This window comes from Octodon degus, unplaced genomic scaffold, assembly GCF_000260255.1.
Source record: "Octodon degus isolate 3935 unplaced genomic scaffold, OctDeg1.0 scaffold00039, whole genome shotgun sequence".
Classification (NCBI taxonomy): Eukaryota; Metazoa; Chordata; class Mammalia; order Rodentia; family Octodontidae; genus Octodon; species Octodon degus.
In genome coordinates, this window is record NW_004524615.1 from 3,753,720 (window position 1) to 3,771,949 (window position 18,230).

The window sequence follows — 18,230 nt, forward strand, 5'->3', positions numbered from 1 at the left end:
TTTCGCCTGATCATTGTTGGTTTGAAGTTGAGACTGTCTGAGAATAGGATTGCTACCCCTGCTTTTTTCTGAGGTGCTGGGGCATGTAGTACTGTGTTCCATCCTTTGACTTTCAGCCTATGAATTTCTTTATGAGGTAAATGTGTTTCTTATATACAGCATATTGTTGGATTTTGTTTCCTAATCCACTGAGCCAGTCTATTCTCTTAATTGGTGAATTGAGTCCATTTACATTGATAGTTAGAATTGAGATGTATAGAATTAGGGTTCATGTCAATTGGGCACCAGGCTATTCCGTGGAGATTGGGGTCAGTGAGTTAGCCATCTGGAAAAGTCAATCTGGAGCCCTTTCTCAATGCTCAGAGTGAAATGTAATCCAGACAAGCCAGATATTTAAAAGTAATACATAAAACTATACAAGTCATCACCATTTAGGGGATATTGTTTAAGCTTGAGAAAAACTAAACAAAACATAGGACAGAGAAGAAAAGATTGGTAAGTTTTAAAAATAATGTTATTAAGAAACAAATAGCAATTAGACAGTTTCACAACCAATTACTAGCACAGTTTCAATAATTAATACATCACGTATTGTTGTCTTAGTGGTTGTTCATTGTACAAGATGCAGACATGATATCCTGTCCACAAACACTATTAGAAAAAATCTCTGTATTCATTGAATTAAGAGAATGCAGCTGTATATGTATCCTAACTATTTTGAATATATAGATACAAAGTGGTCGTTCATTTGTATTCTCCTTTTTTGTTTAGTTTTGTCAGAGAAGGTTATTCTATTGTCATTTAAATATTGTAGGTGCGTGAATTCAGCAAAATATTCTAATAAAGATTGGTAAATTTAATGTGTGCAATTTATTAAAATGCTTTTTCAGAAAATACTATAAAATCTTTTTTTTTTTCTTTGTATTGTAGGGAAGGGTCTACACGGTGTTCAGGGTCTCAGTACCAGATCGGACTCATAGTGATTCTCCTGTTTACAGACTCCCATGTGCTGGCATTACAGGCATGTGCCACCACACCCAGTCTCAATTGCTGTCTCAGTGTACCCCGCGGGCAGGGCCAGCATGGCAGGCCTGGGGATCGAACCCTGGCCCCTGCACCTGCTTGCAGGCACTTTAATCCGCTGAGCTATTTGGCCAGCTCCTTCAGAAAATACTATAAGACAAAGGAGGTGATACAGTAAGGAAAATATGTATAAGACTTTTTTCTTCATGACATGAAGAGCACATGTAAGAAGAGCTATTAACTAGATAATCGGTAACAGAGCTGTATATAAAACCGCTCAAAACCATATAAAGATAGGTCAAAAGAAACACATGGTTGCAAAACTTATCAAAAGATATCAGTTCTACCCTCAACAATATAAGACATAGTGAAGCTGTACTGTTTTATCATCAAATTCTCAAACTTAATAACCTGATGGCTTTGTATTCAAAGGGGTATAAGCAAGTAGATGCTGTCATATTTTGGTCATCATTATTCACATTTATTTCATGTGTATATTGATTCTCTATGGTAGAAGACAGACAGATGGCAGCACCGATCAGAATTTAAAATGCATTTTCCCTTTGACCAATTAAATTATTGTGTAGAATTTATCATACAAGTAAATGTACTCATATACAAAATGATATATTTACAAGGATAACAAGCATAAAATGATGATGTGTGGAAGAGGAAACATCTGAACGTCAATCAGCAGAAATTTGGTTAAATGAATGGTGGTGTTCCCGGGAGGACATTAGGATGCCTAAATGTGATATAAGGGAAGAGCAACTCTCAGCCTGCTACCTGCCTGAGACACTGAGTTTTAGTTCTCTAAAATCAGAGGAATGAGTTCTAGGGAAAAAAAAAGGTTGAGAGTGGGGAATATTTACTGAGAGAACAGAAAGCTCCTGTCAGAGGGACAGGAGGGGACCCAAAGGGTAGCTGAGGACCCTGCTCTCTAGGGAAGTTTTATAGAGCAAAACCCATGTGGGTGCAACCTTGGTTACAGCTATGGCAAGTCAATAAGATTGCAAGTACAGCTGCGTAGGTAATAGTGACCCAACGATGGAGGGAGTTGCTCATGAGCAACGTGGACAGAACAGAGACTTTTCTAGGAAATGATGGTCAGGAGGTCCTTGATACCCACCAAGGGACTGCTGACTGTGTAGGTTTCATTAGGTCTGGAGTTCATCCTTCGAGGAAGTACACAGGTTTGGTCTTTATCTTGAGGCCAGGTCGTGTGCATATCTGTCCTTGGTTGGGATGGTCTCACCTTTGTCCTGGACCTCAAGGGCCCCTTCTTGTCTGACCACCTCTCCCAGGTGTCTGGAATTTCCCACAGCAACAAGCAGTTCCTAAAAAATGAACTAATTTCTATGTGTAGAAAGATCTTTAAGATATACTAAGAATGAGGGGGACAAAAATGACAACCCTGTGTAGGCTTCTGCCATTTGAGGTTCTTACTTATATTTTGTTTCTTTGCACTGTAATGAAACCCAGATACCCCCACATGCTAGGCAAGTGCTTTGCCACTGAGCTGCATCCTCAGCCCCTGTTGGTACAATTTGGAGGGAGGAGCTGTCTTACACATGGTATTACAGGAACTGTCAGAGTCTTCTCAGAGAAAGAAATCAAGGACCACAGCAGACAGAGGCAAGACAGAGATTTTTATTTTTTCGCACGCATGTTTGTACCTTCTAAATTGCAATATTACGTTCTGTCCAGGGAAGTAGGGCATGTCCTGCTCCTACCTCACTGACTCTGAAGTGACCACCTCTCATGTCCAAAGATGTTATCTTTGTATTGGTCCTAAAGTTGGAAAGCTATGTGCAATTCAGTTATTCCATATGCAGAAATAAGATAGTAATGTGTCTGTGTACATACTACAGTAGCACAGACAGCAAAGTTATTTCAATCAAATTTTGTTGGGATTAGGTGATATCTAATTGAAATGGCCTACAGTTAGAAGCCTTGATTATATTCTTGAAATACTTTTCTAATGATGACATTTATGTGGTGTGTTGGCCAATTTCCCCACGCCTGGGACACAGTGCCCTATATCTTGAATTCAAAGTAGGAAAGGCCTATCTGACTCACAGATTCAGTGGGTTTCGCCCATGGTTGTCTGGGTCTGTGACGGCTTGCATCTACCTGTACCCCAGGTCCTCGCATGGTCATAGGCGGGGCTTTTCAGAGGCAGCTGGATCTAGAGTGTGCGATGCTGGGAGTGACGGCGCAATGCTCGGGTTCACAGTCCAGTGCCCCACCTGGGTGTGAGTGCTACCTACCTATGGGCAGGCAGCCTGGATAGACTGTCAGGGGCAGAAGGAAGGCTGGCGTCACTTGCCGCTTCGTCACCACTTTGCTTTTGTGTGTGTGTGTGTGTGTGTGTGTGTGTGTAACTGAGGATTGAACTCAGGCCCTTGCACTTGCCAGGGAAGCACTTCTACTGGGCCATCTTCTTGGCCCCAGCACTTTACTGTTTTAATGCATCTGCCAGCCATGAACTGTTTGTCTCTGTGGTATTGCTCTGCCAAACCGCCATGCCTTGGAGCCAGCCAACTATGAATCAAAACCTCTGTGAACTGTGGGCTGCAAAAAGTCTGTCTTCCTTTAACTTTGGGTGTTGGGTGTTTTGTCTCAGCAATAGAAAAAGTAGCTAAGACAGGCTCGAAGACAGAAATGGCCTCATGGTGGACAACTGCTCACCTGATGGCATCCAGGAAGCAGAAAGTGAGACCGGAAAAACCGAGGACAAGAAAACACCCCTGCAGGTCACACCACAGGGATCCATCTGCTTCAGCCAAGCCCCATCTCCTGACAGCACATTTAGCCACGACATCATACATGTGATGGCCCTGTGGTGCAAGCACTTTCCCAAGACCCCACCTCGGATCACAGAGACCTTGGGGAGATGTTGTGGATTGACATATTTCACCTGGCAGTCCTGTGGGGGGCATAAGGGAAAGCTAAATGCAAAGTATGTGTTCTGTTTTATTTTCAAGAGTAAATCATGGGGCTGGAGAGATAGCTCAGGAGAATAAGCACTTGCCTGGCAAGCGCAAGGGCCTGAGTTCAATCCCTGGTTCTGCCAAAAAAGAAAAAAAGTAAATCATAATCCTAGGGACTTAGTCTAATGACCGAAATTCACTGCTTTCTTTGCTTGTTATTGTACTGACAGTGAAAATGATTGGATATTTGTCCTTCTATTATACACGCAGGCATACACATACACATGCACATGCACCTACACATATGCATGTACATACCACACACATACACATGCATATACACAGGCATGTATGTACACACATATACCTACACCTACATGCACATACGTATGCAGATGCACCTACACATCCACATACATATACCTAAGAATACACATCCACATACATACACACACACCCATATACAGCTAAGGTTTCACATGTGCCAAATAGACACTATCTAGATTGACAGTGAAATGGAAGACTAGAAGAGTACTTGGCAAGTCAGTCCTGTCTCAACAGTACTTTCTGTGACCAATATCACACCTAAAATACATAGGCGAAATACTTCAGCCTCGGTAGAGTATTCCAAAAAAGATATTTTCCAAGTGTCTTAGTTTTCTATAAATGTAAATACATTAGTTAAGGGATTTTTCTCCATTTATGGTAAACCCCAAGTCGAAGTCAGTTTGAATTCCTCTCAATCAAGAAATTTAGTGATTTGTTTCTTGCTATATTGATTCCTGGCCAGGGAGATAGCTCAGTGGCATAAGCACGTGCCTGGTAAGAGCAAGGTCCCAAGTTCAATCCCCAGTTTACAAAATATCTATGTCTATGTCTCTGTCTATCTCTGTACCTGTATCTATATCTACATCTACATCCTAAGAATAGTGTACAAGAAGGTAACCAGCAAAATGCTTTTTCAGACAATCTGAATAGCCAGCACCAACGTCTGCCTTGGTCCTAGCAGCTGCCAGACTCATGACTCACTGAACAGGACGGTAAATTTCAACCTTACTTGATTTTGTTAATTGGTGTAAATGAGATCACTGTAGGGCGGTTGTTAATTGCCGGTTTTCATCAAATACCTGACAGGGAAGTGGAGATGATGTGCGAATTTCAATTATATTCACTTATTTGAACATCGTGTGAATGGGAAGCTATGCGTCTCGTGATCTGGGTTCGTTGGCCCCACTCTTTAAAATGAAAACTCATGCACAGGAAAAGCAGCCTATCACAGTGCTTTTTGCACATGAAAACTGGGGACAGTCTAAATATTAATTAATCTCTGGCAAGCGCAAGGGTCTGAGTTCAATCCCTGGTTCTGAAAAAAAATAAAAATAAATATTAATTAAAATAGAATACTTCAAGTGATGTATGATGCACAATGAATATATTCTGAGGGATGTTTAGTGGTATGACAGGTTAGCAAAATAGTTGATACAGTGCATATAATTTTTAAGGGCACACTTTGAATACATAACAAAACAAAAATGTGTAGATCCTGCATCCAAATGTGCACGCTGATTATGCATGGATGGAATAATCATGGGTGCTTTCTTTGCAGGACCTCTGTATTACTTTGGGGAAAGTTCTATACGATGCCGTCCATATCAACTTAAACATTAGACGCTGAGTGCTGCAGCCAAGCCAGGAATTTGGGAGTCTCGTCTTCTTCACCAAATGGACTTCATAAGGTATGCCCATGTTTCCATTTAATTTTTCTAGATACCTATTCCCTTCTAATGACCCTTTTAATTTCACAAGCTTTTCCCCATGTCAAAATGGGAGTTGTGTTTCCATCTCATTGTGAACTTTCAGGTGTATCCTGGGTCTGCCTCACTGGTCAGTGCAGGCACCGGCGGAGGCTGGTGCATGTGGGGCTGTGCTGGGTGCTTGCGCTGCTGGGAAGTCCGTGGTGCAGGTGGGGGCAGGTCCCACGGAGTGCAGCACAGCTCTCTGAGGTTGGTCCCTGCATGCACTTTGCCTCCACATTCTTGGGCCATTAACTGATTGGCACAATCTATCAAAATCAAGTAAAGTGGAAGATAAAGTGCCCCATGTGCCCTTGGGAAGATGACACAAATGATGACTTGTGACCCTGGCAGTGCAGGTTTACACAAGTCGCTCGGTTGCTGGGTTTCTCAGCATTTCTCAGGACCTTCAAGGGAAACTAAATGCTTGGAGCCTGCTTTGTGAAGACAGCAAATGAGCAAACGAATGGGGAAATAAAGAGAAAAGGGAGCCCAGGCAGTCAGAGAAAAGAACAGTTGAGAACCTATCGGGCCGTTCCTGGGCCCTAACAGATTCCAGTTGGCTGGCACCTGTGTTCATCCTTTACTCCCCACTGGAGCTCCTAGGTGCCCAAATGCGCTGAAGTTTCTAACCAAGCCCTCCTTGCTCTAGTCAGTGGCTCCCACTGGCCCTGCTCTCTCATTTCTGTGCCCCAGCCCTGTTCACAAAGCACAAGGGGTGTGTGTGCCCGTGCCCGGGGACATTGGTTGGCTGCTCCCAGCCGGCCTATGGTTGAATGCGAGAGTCCATCCCTCCCCTGGCCAGATTGCTTCCAGTCTCCTTGCCCTGAGCGTCTGGCTGGTTTCTAAGCACCCCAGTTAATTTGGAGCCCCATGGCTGTTTCGTCTGGATGACCTTAGTAGACCAGGCATGGCACCGAGGCCGGGGCAGCTGAGCATAGGTTGCAGCAAGGACAGAGGCTCACGCTGGCACAGAGCAGCCCTGGAGCTGACACAAGGTGGAGCCAAGCCTGCGCCTGGTACAAATCTCACAAGGTGCACGCCCAACCTGGCACCTGATGGCACACTTTTAGCAGGAAACCCAGAGGGACACCCAGATCCACCACCAAATAAGGCAGAGAGGCTGGTGGCGGCATGGACTTCACCTTGCCTGCTAGCTCTCCCAGGCTGTCCTGCTTGTGGCCCGAGCTTTTCTTTTTCCTGCACAGCACTCTTTTCTCCCTGAGCGCTTCTGCACTTTCCTTTCCCTCTTTTTTTCTGTCCTAAAATAAAGAGTAATCTTTCACATTTACCAGTTATCCCTGTCAATTCATTGAAAGAGACCATAAGATCCTGGGAAATACTGTGAATCTGCACTCCAAATAGTTTGTTCAGGGCACTTTGTCCTTTCTTTTCTTTTAACCTTTGAAAGATACTTTTCCCCACTTACATACTTTGATTACAGTCCATATGGCCATACTATAAGCACTATCGATGAATTGATGACTTGGGATTGCACTAACATATCTTAGACTTACATTTTTGTCAGTAATATTTCAATAAAAACATGTAGCAACAGTGTTGAAAAGCTGGCATGTAAACATTATCGCACAGCACTGCTGATGAATAATAAAGAATCTAGTAGATATTTAGTAAAAAAGCTTCAGGCTGAGGCAATACTGTCTCATAGCAAAGGGAAGCGCACCCCCACTGCCAAAGACTGGAAAACAGAAGTTAGCCCTTAAGAATGGCTGAGAGCAGAACTATGCAGCAGCCAGGTGACTCTACTTATCTGAGGTGGGCCTGGCTAGTGGCACAGGTGCTTGCTGCTGTGGCTTAGAGGCTCTGCGCGTGGACTCTCAAGTGACTGCATTAGTTTTACTAAAGGGTCATATGCCCCATCTCAGTTACTGTCCTCTTGTTGCTGGGGCCAAATACCCAACACCTCAAATTAAGCAAAGAAAGGTTTGTTTAGTTCACAATTTGTGGAAGTTTCAGTCTATACTCAGCCAGCTCCAAGGCAGAGTGGCATGTGGCAGAGGGCAGCAGCTCATGGTAGCAGAAAACAGCAAGAGCAAAAGGGAGGAGCAGCAGCAACTGACAGCAAGTCTGTCTCCCTTGTGCTGCCTTCAGGCTGTCTACCCCAGGCCTGGTGTAGCACTTACACTCGTAATCCCAGCAGCACTCATACCTATAATCCCAGCAGCACTCACACCCATAATCCCAGCAGCACTCATACCTATAACCCCACTTATCATAACTTCTAAAAATCCACCCAATGACTGCATGAAGCTTTGGGGGGACAAATAGACATAGACTATGACATGACCTTAGTCATTAATAACTGAGCTTAAGTCCACCCCAAAAGAACATTGTGATAATGCAGAATCTCCTCATTGTGTTGAAGGTGAGCTAATACTGGTAAAGAACCCAAATTAACTGCTTTATATGAGAAACATAAATTTTTCTGAAGCCTAAAGCTTACACAGTTTTCCAGCTCTCATGTAAGGAAGTTAAAGAAAAGAAAAAAAAAGCAATGCAAAAGTAAGTATGTACCAGCCAGCATCAGTGGAGAAGTCAGAGCACAGACCCAGTGCCTCTTCTTTAATGGCCCGAGAACACCTGCGAACACCTGCTTCTTTGGCTGTGATAATACCCTGAAGGTGTGCAGCAGACCAGAGAGTGTTCAAGAGCGACAGCCGGCCCTGGCCACCGCTCCCCAGTGAACATGTTCTTCTGACTTCCCAGTGTGTGTCCTCTGTTATGCTTCCGGTTTACCCCTTGGGCTTCTCACACAAGATAAAGAAGGAGGTGTGTAAGCTTGCGTGTCTAGTTTACTTCACTTCAGTTACGGTCTTGAGGGGCATTCACGTTTCTACAGCTGAGTCTAGCTGCGTCTTGTCCACCTTTGCAGCTCGTACCTTCCCCCCTAGACTGCACCTGAACGTGTCCTCCCCTCCTGATTCCCCCCTCTTCTTGCCATTGGTTTGGTACAATTACCATTCACTACATTTCAGAGTCAGTAATATGTCAGCTTGATTGAACAGTAAACTCCTAAGGGTCTGGGAAAGCTCAGATCTGAGTTTGTCTGCTGATTTGCACACAGGCCAGCCAGCAGAGAGGGGAAGACCCAGGTTGGTGGCCAATGGCACCAGCCATTAGGCTCATAGCCTGGATAGAATGAAAAAGGAGAAGGAAATCTGCCATTTTTTTAAGAATTGACTTGTTGATCCACTGTGTCCTTTGGTCTTAACCAGCTGGTCTCCACTTTGCTCATCTTTCCAATGCTGTCTGCATGGGCAGCTGCCGAGGAAGCTTCCAGGCCTTTGACCTTGGCCTGGGGCTGTGTCCTTGGCCCCTCTTTCCCAGAGGATTCCATCTGCTGAGGCCAAGCAGTGCTGGTTCCTCCTGTTTTCTAGAACACGAATGGCCCTGTGTGGGTTCTGTGGGGTTTGATCTGTGACTACCTAATAAATCCCCAGCACAATTACGCAAGTATTTACTCTGGTCTGCTCCTCTGCTGACTAACACAGTCAGTATGTGCTGTGGTGTTAAGGAAGTGCCTAGACATGTTCATGACTTCCTTATGATCTTGCACATCTTCTTGGTCTTCCCCAGCCTAGTTCCTGCGAGCCGCTCCGAAGTTCACTGTTACTGTTTTCGGCACAGGCCAGAGGTAGGAGGCGGGCAGTATTTTCTGATGTCCTAACTTTTTGCAGTCATAACTGTAAGAGAACATTTATAGGAAACATAAAAGGTCAAAAGAGAGTCAATAATAATTTGAGCTGGGGAAGGTTTAAGTTAGTCTTTAAAAAATAAATGTGTTATCTGAATAAATTTCATGGGCTTGAGTGTGCTATGTGATTTCTCTAAACATCTAAAGGGTTTTTAAAGAGGAAGGTTATCTATAATTAAAGTGCTAAATCTTTAAGTAGTAGTTAAATTATGAATAAGATCTTAAGAACTGGTGGAAATAAAGATGAGGCGAGGAGTTAAGTTATAAATAGTTAATAATGTGTGTGTGTGTGTGTGTGCGCGCGCATGGGTGTGCTGCCTGTGTCACATACATCTAAATACATACATACGTATACTTTTCTGTTTGGCTTGGCATGATTTTTCACATTACCATATTATATATTAAGACAACAGGTTACTGCAGAGTAGATTAAGCATCTTGAGCTCCACAGGAGGCATGAGGAGAATTAGCAAGCACATGAATCCTTAGTAAGACAACTCACTGAGAAGAGACACATGTCAGGGAGATAATGAATCTAAACGTGTTTTGTATTAGGACTATCATAGCCAAGAGAAAGGTGGAGAAATCTAAGTAAACACAATTTGAAACATAGGATGGATTTTACAAAGGAAGAAGACTCTGTAAGCATCCCTGACTTTCCCATCCCATCTCTTGCAAGCATAGGAAGGCACGGGGTACATGGGGCTGACTTTTCTCCCCCACACTGGTGGACCCCAGCAGGGGCTGCACCTTCTTGTGGAGGGGAAAGACCCGTTGCTCCTGCCATGGGCCTTGGCTGGCACATGGTGGCCATGACTCACGGAACAGTAGAGGTGACACTGTAGCAGTTCCAGGCCCAACCTGTAGGGGGGTTGGCACCTTTGGTCTTGGAACCATTAGGGAAGGAATCTAAGTGCCCTGCTGAGGCACCCGTCTGGTGAGGCCCAGGAAGTACGGGATGGAGGAGAGGCTGGATGTGTTCGCCCCTGCAGCTGCTCCTCTGAGATTGGTGCATGAGGTCACATGGGACCTCTGCTCCCCGCTACATACCATGGGGACCTCTGTCAACACCTGCCTGGATTCCTGGCCAGGAAATTCTAAAACAGAATGAGACTTGTGTTGCGTAAAGCCACTTTGGGAATGTGCATTATGTAATAATAGATAACCGGAAAACTATAAGTTCGATCACTTTAGGAAGAGATATAATGTTAATTTTGGGAGGTGACTTTTTACAGACATTAACCAGCATAGTTATTCCATTAAGGATACTGCATCAATCTATAATTCAGAAGTAGCCACCTCCCTAAGCAGAGGCCGTCAGATACCTACTATCTCCTCGGCGCAGATGACTCTGGTCCTGAAGCCCCTGAAATACTGAGCTGCAGGTCTTTGCTGCTTTCGCCGTGCCTGCGTCCAAGACGACCGCCTCTGCGGGCGCTCCTGGGGAAGGACTGCGTGGTCCTCCCCAGCAGCCTGCCCTGCCTAGAGCTGCTCTCTAACTAGGACTCAGCGACTGACTCAGACACTCAGTGAGCACAGAAGCATCAACCAGGCGGGGTCGTCAGGGGCGGCGGGAGTTTATACAAGTACGTGTGGGAGGCGCGTTCTTCGCCGCACTGTAGCGTGCTGCCTCTAGACCTTGGAGCTGCGGGAACTCTAGAGCGAATGCAGTTCACAAGTGTTTTCTTCTTCCTTGTCCAGTACTAATAGGTACTAGCTGCCGACATCCTTGTTTTGTTCAATTACCATGTTGTTCTTGTAGGTAAAAGTTTGTTAAATCCCAAATACACAAGAATAGGAAAGGGCACATTTAAGTTGGGCATGTGTAATGTACATATTGAAATTAGACTGTCATCAGATGAGTAAGATATATAGACCCAGTTTATCAGCCCTTCGGCAATGATTTTTCTATAATTTAGGTGAATGAAAAATAGATTCAGCATAAATATTATTACAGGAGGAATAATTAAACCAACGCTCGCTTCTGGCGCTAGAAAAGGGTGTAGAGAAGAGAGAAGGCCAATGTGTTAGTGACACAGAAAGGCAATGTCCCGTCGCTTGGGGGCACCTTCCTCACGCAGGGTCTTCTGTGCTCTTCCATGTGGGCTGGGGAGGCCCAGGCTGCAGTTCAAACGGTGTTTTTGTCATGCTGGATGATATGTTATTCCTGCTAGCAAAACCAATATGTATTTAAAACAAACTATTTGTCACAAATCTCTCTCTCTATGTGTTCCCTTCCCAGTGAAGACACAATGTGACAAGAAGCAGGTCTCACTGTCTGTATATTTCTGTAACTTGCCCACTGAAGTAATCAGTTCTTGTGTGACAAGAAACCGGACAGAGGAGAGCTGAAGTCTCCAGAAGCGTGGCTTACGTGGTGTGCACACTTGGAGGTACAAAGCTATCGATTAAGTCATGTCACGATTTGTGGAAAGGACCCAGAGGAAGTCGTTTTCATGGGAAGCAGGGAAGGGATTTTTTAAAAAGACAAAAGGGCTTTCTTTGCAAGAGTCACTTGAGGTAGGTGATACCCGTGTTTTGACAAAACGTTCACTAAGTACCCCTGTGTGCCGGGCTCTGTGTACCTGCTAGGACTTAGATAGCGACATCGGCCACAGAAGCATGCCATCCACAGAGGGAGAGTCGGGTGGGACTCCGTGGGCTGGGCAAAGGCTTCCTAAAGTAAGTGACATTTATTTGAAGAGAGAACAGGAGCTGGAGTCCCCCTGCCCACTGCCCCTGCCACCAATCCCCCGCCCTCCCACTGAGGCAGCAGCACGAACAGATACTGTTGACTACTTTTGCTCTTACCTCCAGTTGACAATGCAGCAATGGAGGGTTCATAAGGGAAGTGAAGCATTGCATTTGGCTCCAGGTGGTGCCACGAATCAGGGCCTCCGACTGACAGCCAGTTGTCATCTGTCTTTCGTGAATCACAGTAGGAGTCCTTCGTGAGAGCAAATCTAGGTAGACAGCACCTTCTTCCATTTAATGAACTCTGGATGCCATATTCAGTTTGCTTTCTGTTTTGTCTCAGCGGGTGAACATCTTTCCTTTTCTCTGGCTCTTTATTTGCCTTTTGTGACAATAACCGTCTCCATATGCCGAACACCACCACGTGCAAAGCATTGCGTGTTCCCGTTTCATCTCTCAGCAGCCCTCTGACGGAGGTGCTGTCCTGTGCTTCCCAGGGATGGCAGAGCCCTGGGAGCACTACTGCCCGCAGTCTCACTTGTTACGCATGATGCTGGGGCGCACACTGGCCCATCTCTGTCTGCTTCGCACCCTGCAATGTGAACTGCCAGGGTGGCTTGGGGCAGGAAGAGAGTGGAGGGATGGTGTCGTGCTGGGCATGGGGGAGTCAGGCAAAAGGCAGGCTCAGGCGCCTCTTCACATTTGGTGGGCAGCAGGCGTTTCCTCCACTGCATCTCCCCAGTGCTCCCTACAGATTTGCTATGAGTGAGAAGTGCCAGGCTTCTCCATGGAGCATTTCACTATGTGTTGCGGCTTAAAACTAGCGCGTGCCTGGGAGACCTGTGTACGCGGATGGTGACTGGGTCGTGGCGTGTTCTGTGCTTGCTGATGGATCCACCCTATGGGGGGTTCAGTAGCGAAAGCGCTGTGAGGAGTCGGGCTTGGTGGGAGGTGGTCACTGTGGTTTCCCCAAGGGGGTGCTCTCATCCTCGTCCTTTCTCTTGCACTGTTTCCTGGTAGCTTGGAGACGGCAGCCAGCAGCGCTGTGTCTGCCTTGGAGCTCAGTGGCTATGGCCTGGCAGCCCTGAGATCACGAGCCAGGATAAGCCCCTCCGCGAAACTGGGGTTCTGAGGACTTTCTAGCAGAGGGAAGGTGATTGATACATTATGGGGGTGCCTTCACTTCATCGTATGGACAGGTTTTCCTGGCGAATGGAGGACTAGGGCTTGGAGTTCTTGTTGCTGTCCCAAGGCCCTGTAGGACAGTGGCTCTCCTCTTGAAAGCCCTCCTGACTACCTGGCCTTGCCTTGTGTCCCCTGGAACCCCCATCCGTACTCTTCCAAGTGTGCTCTGTGGACCGGGGGGACAGCCCTCCCTGGGAATGAGGTGGGCAGGTATGCGGAGCTCAGCGCCACGCTGGTCTTCTGAGCGAGGACCTTCTTGTCAGCACGACCCGGGTGCTTCACAGGCACAGTTAGGCCTGAGAAACACTGTTGGGCGCCTTCACATCTCTCACTGGGGACGCACCTGCCTGTGGCCAGAGTGCATCAGACGTGCCTGCAATACTGGGGAAGTAAAATGCCAGTCTTCAGACTCTGCAAAAACGTGTGCTGTGTCATGAACTCTAGTGATAGCACCTAGAACTCCTTTTAAAAGTTCTCTGTGAAATTCTAATATCCACCTCTCTTTCAACCTTGCCAAAATGGGAAAACCCCATTTTGACATCATTACATAATGATGCCTTGTCTTTTGCAGAGACTATTTCTAATAAAAATGCCATGTAATCAGTTCCTGTTTTATTCTGAGCATTTGGCTTTTAAAGTGTCACACAGATATAGTGGTAAAGGTACTTAAGAACACTCTAAAGTTTATCTGGGAAAATATGTTGCACAGTTTCTTTTGTGCAGCCTTTCTACTATTATCTTGATCTGCTCAGATTTTAGTTTGTCATGTAGCAATCAGTGCAAACTCCGATGCTCAAGTTCAGCATGCCGAACTTTTCGAGGTATTCAAACGTGGAGTCCCACGCCATGCAGACACGCATGTGGGAAAGCAGCAGTTGAATCCTTTCCATTTCTGTGAAATCACAAAATCTGAAGTCTTTCATGTCAACACATGAAAGTGAGAAACACATAGAGGAGTAAGATGCACTCTGTTCGTTAGCTTCTGTTACGCTTTGCGTCTGGGTGTCCCTCAAAGCCTCATGCGGTTGTGGGAGGGCTTCTAGAGTGTCGGACGGGCTCGCGGCCCGGTGCTGGGATCGCGGGTGATGCTGCACCTGCCCTTGGTGGTCTCTGTGCAATACAGAATAAGGAGGGAAAGAGGCCTGCCCTCCCCTCTGTTCCTCTTGGTGCTTTGGCTGTCTTCTGCTGCCTGGAACTGCTGCCCTGTGCCATGTGCCGCCCTGCACTGGAGCCAGCCAGCTATGGACTGAAGCCCCCACGGCCTGTGAGTTAAATAAGGCGTGGCTGAAAGCATTGCCAGGAGCCACTTCTGTGTCTAACTCAGGGCTCAGCAGTATTCACCTGTCACTTGCACCCAGGGAGATAAACCTCATTAGATCTGGGCTGTGACTATAATAAAAGAGGTATTTGCGTTAGTATCTGAAGTATTTGTATTAATATTTGAAGCTTGAATAGTACCCTGTGGGTGGAGGATGCATTCTCCTGCAGGACCTGCTGCAGATGGTTACTGAAGGAGGAAACTCTTGGGTTCTATAAGCAAGCTCGCTCTCCCGCTCAGCGGTGTGAATGTGTGTTGGGAACACAACACTGAGTTTTGTGGGTCAGCTGTGTAACTGGTGTCTTGACACATGATTGGGGACCAGATGTTGACCTCAGGCCTTCATGCTGATGACCTTGCTGGCCCTCCTTCCTGCCTGCTTCATGAGGGAAACAGGTTCTAATTTCAGGTAAAATCGGGGTCTCCACAATGCAGGAAAAGGCAGCGTGAGGTAAGAGCTCTTCTGTGCTTCCCTGGGAGTTAAGCATCTGAGAGTCTCCCCGTAGGCCGGGCGGAGTGTGGTGGTGGGTGGCTGCCAGGGTGCGGCCCTGCTCCTGGTCCAGTGATCAATTTTGAAAAGACTGAGCCATAGCAAACAAAGTTCTGCAGTGCTATCGTGACATAGAAGGTGAGACCCAGAGAGCCCAGAGTGGCGGTGTCCCCAACACAGACCTGAAAGCACTGTGACATTTGTGGAGCTTTAGGAGGGAAGGACAACCGAGGGACAACTTGACATCTCATGTTTACTCATCTGTTCACTAGAAAACACAGTCAGAAGCACTTTGGCCTCCGGTATCAACCAGCATCACTATTTTGAGCCGCTGTCTTCTATTTGGGCTGCTAAGGAAGGGCCTGAACTACTGAAGTAGTGGGTGGACCACAGGCAGAACCAAGGGGTTTCCATCCACGCATGGTGGGAAACACCTAAGCCACTGAAGTAGCACGTGGACGACTGAAGAACGCCTGGGCTGGGAGAGCAGCCTGTGAATGGCTGAGGCGGCAGCTGGACCAGGGGATGGCAAGCGTCAGCAGCAATGTTTATTTATAATTTTTATTGATTTTAATGAGAAAAAAGATAAAATAGTGATGAAACCGTCTCAAAAGAGCTTAGTAGGACAGTTACAGTAATTAATACATTGCATATTGTTGACCTTGTAGTAGTTATTTAGAGGACAGGGTGCAGACATGATATCTTGTCTAAACAGTATTAGTACAGACTTTTTTGCTATCAGTTGCTAAGCAACCTAGTGTCATGTGTTACTGACTTCACAAAAGTGTAAATAAAAGGCAGTTTTGTTGTGGAAAAAAGGGTGGAAAATAAAAACATATGCATGTGTACACAAGAAAGTTAGGATAGATATACAGCTGCAGCAATACTTAGAATTAGTTTCAGATATGACCCTGCAGAGAAAGTCTGTAGCGACCGTGCAGGCCACCGCCTGATGCTGTCATGGCTAGATGAGGAAACAGACGCAGGAGAGCAAACAGGCTTTGCAGACAAAGTGAATCCAGCAAGGGCACATGACTTGGACCAAGTTAGGCTGAAATTCTCATCAGGGCTAGAGCTTGAACTCAGACAGTTCTCTTCTTCTGAGACATGTCTTCAGTTTTATTGTAGAAGTTAAAAGAACAATGCATTCGTTTGACAAATGCTTACTGTGTATTTTTATTTTTCACACTTGGCCTCTCAAGGACAAGAAAACTTGCTGAGTTACTGAAAAAGCGTTTTTTTTTTTTTAAAAGACTCTTTCCTTGGCATGGATTCAGTTTCATTTCCAAATGGAAAGTAAGATGCCACTGCGGCCCTGTGGCTGCCAAAGCCATGCTGTCAGTGATGGTGGAGGATAAGTCGGTAGAGGAAGGTCAGAGGCTTGCTGGACCTCCTGAGGCATCCTGTATGCAGGGCGGGCTGGTGCATGCCTCTCCTGCTCTTGCCTTTTGTCTTGGAAAATGAAGTTGATGCCCTGGGAGACTAGGGCGTGGCAAAACTGGCTGGGGAAGCAGGCGGGGCTTGTTGAGTACAAGATCCCAATACATGTGCAAAGCAGGTCCCTAGGCCCTGAGCAAGGACTTCTCTCAGTAGAACTTGAGCAGGTTGCTAGGAGGATGGCCTAGACCTGGTGTCGGCATGAGGTGGGGGACCCCAGCACCACCTCAGGACCTGTGCAGACGTTCTCTTGGGCTTCCTCAAGATCTGGAACACGTGTAGGGTGCAGACATCACGGGAGCCCTCTCTCCTGCCTCCTTGTGCACCTTCCCTGCTTTCCCAGGGCATCCTTTTGCACGGCCCAAGCTCCTTCTGCAGAGCATTTCTTCCCCGCTCTTCACTTTTGCTTTTTCAAATGAACTGAGTCACTATTTTAGTCACTTTATCCAGTCCTTTGTAGAAGACAAGAAAACCATGAAATCTAACTCCAGAGGACGAGGTAAGTACCCAGAACAGTAACATTTCACTGGAGACCCTTCTGTAGAAGGAACCACCTGACAACACTATTGATGCTTACATAAGAAATTCCAGTCAAGGTTTGGGTAAGAAAAACATTATTATCAGAAAATCATTATTTATAAGAAATACTTTAAAGGAAAGATGGCAATCTACTGGTGTAGAGACCCTATGAATCTCACAAAGCTTGTTTCTTAATTTGCATTTTGAAGTTATTCCCATTATATAGACTGTATCCCTTTTTTCGTTGAATTTTATCTGTTAAGGCAAGAAAGATAGATGATTACATTTGGATTTGTAGCCATTGTTAGGTTTTTCAGTGGTGCAGCCAAGAGGCAGAAATAAAAGAAGGGGAAGGGAGCTTTTATTAACTCTGGAGACAGGGAGAGGATCAATAGCAGGCGAGATGAGACATCCTCTGACCTGAGACGGTGGAAGGCTGAGATTATGGATTCTGCTAGGGGTGGAGTTTGAGGGGCAGGTTTAGTAGCACCTGGAGGCTGATTGGGGTCTCCCATGTGGCACAGGAAAGGTGAAAAGAAATTGTATCCAGGACTGGGGTGGGGAAGAAGGAGGAGGTGGCCTTTGGGAAGATAAGCTGTTGTTTTGGGGCTTCAGCTGTGTTAGAGGACCACCATAATAATCCAGCAATTTACACTTGGGCCAGAACTGATCAGCCATCATGGCACAAGGCAGAAGCCTGGTCAACAGGACCCTTGTTTTTGAGGAGGAGGGGCACAGGGGAGGGACTGCAGAGAAGTGGGACCTCCTACCAGGGCTGTGGGTCTGCGGGTACTGGAAGCAATGACTCAGCAAATCTAAGGCTGAAAATCAGTTCTGACATGGCAGCAGGCGCAGACCGTGGCTGTTGGCATTAACAGTCTGGGAAAGGAGGCACTTGGTGTCTTGGCAGGTGTTTTCTTAAAATATACACTACAAAGAAAAAAATACAGGATAACAGTGTCACAGAAAAAAACAAAGAATCAATGAGGTTGTAAGAAATCATTCTATGTAATTTTATATCACATTTTTCTTCTTTTATTTTAAATTAAAAAAAATCTTTTATTTGTTTGGTACAAGGCCTCACTATGCAGGTCAGACTCATGGTGATCCTCCTGTCTCAGCC

The 18,230-nt window shown here is 45.9% G+C and overlaps 1 protein-coding gene across 4 annotated transcripts in view; it reads left to right on the plus strand.

The window, feature by feature from the left end:
- The window catches only part of Lig4 (DNA ligase 4), a 174,973-nt gene that overhangs the window by 41,421 nt on the left and 115,322 nt on the right, over nt 1-18,230 (plus strand). For 3 of the 4 annotated variants that reach the window (XR_002821095.1, XR_002821094.1, XR_002821093.1), the window contains exon 2: nt 5,563-5,692. The gene's annotated coding sequence lies outside the window, so the exon portion shown is untranslated. Of the gene's footprint in view, nt 1-5,562; nt 5,693-9,346; nt 9,404-18,230 lie in introns of those variants that run through there. The other variant, XR_002821096.1, reaches the window with a different exon arrangement.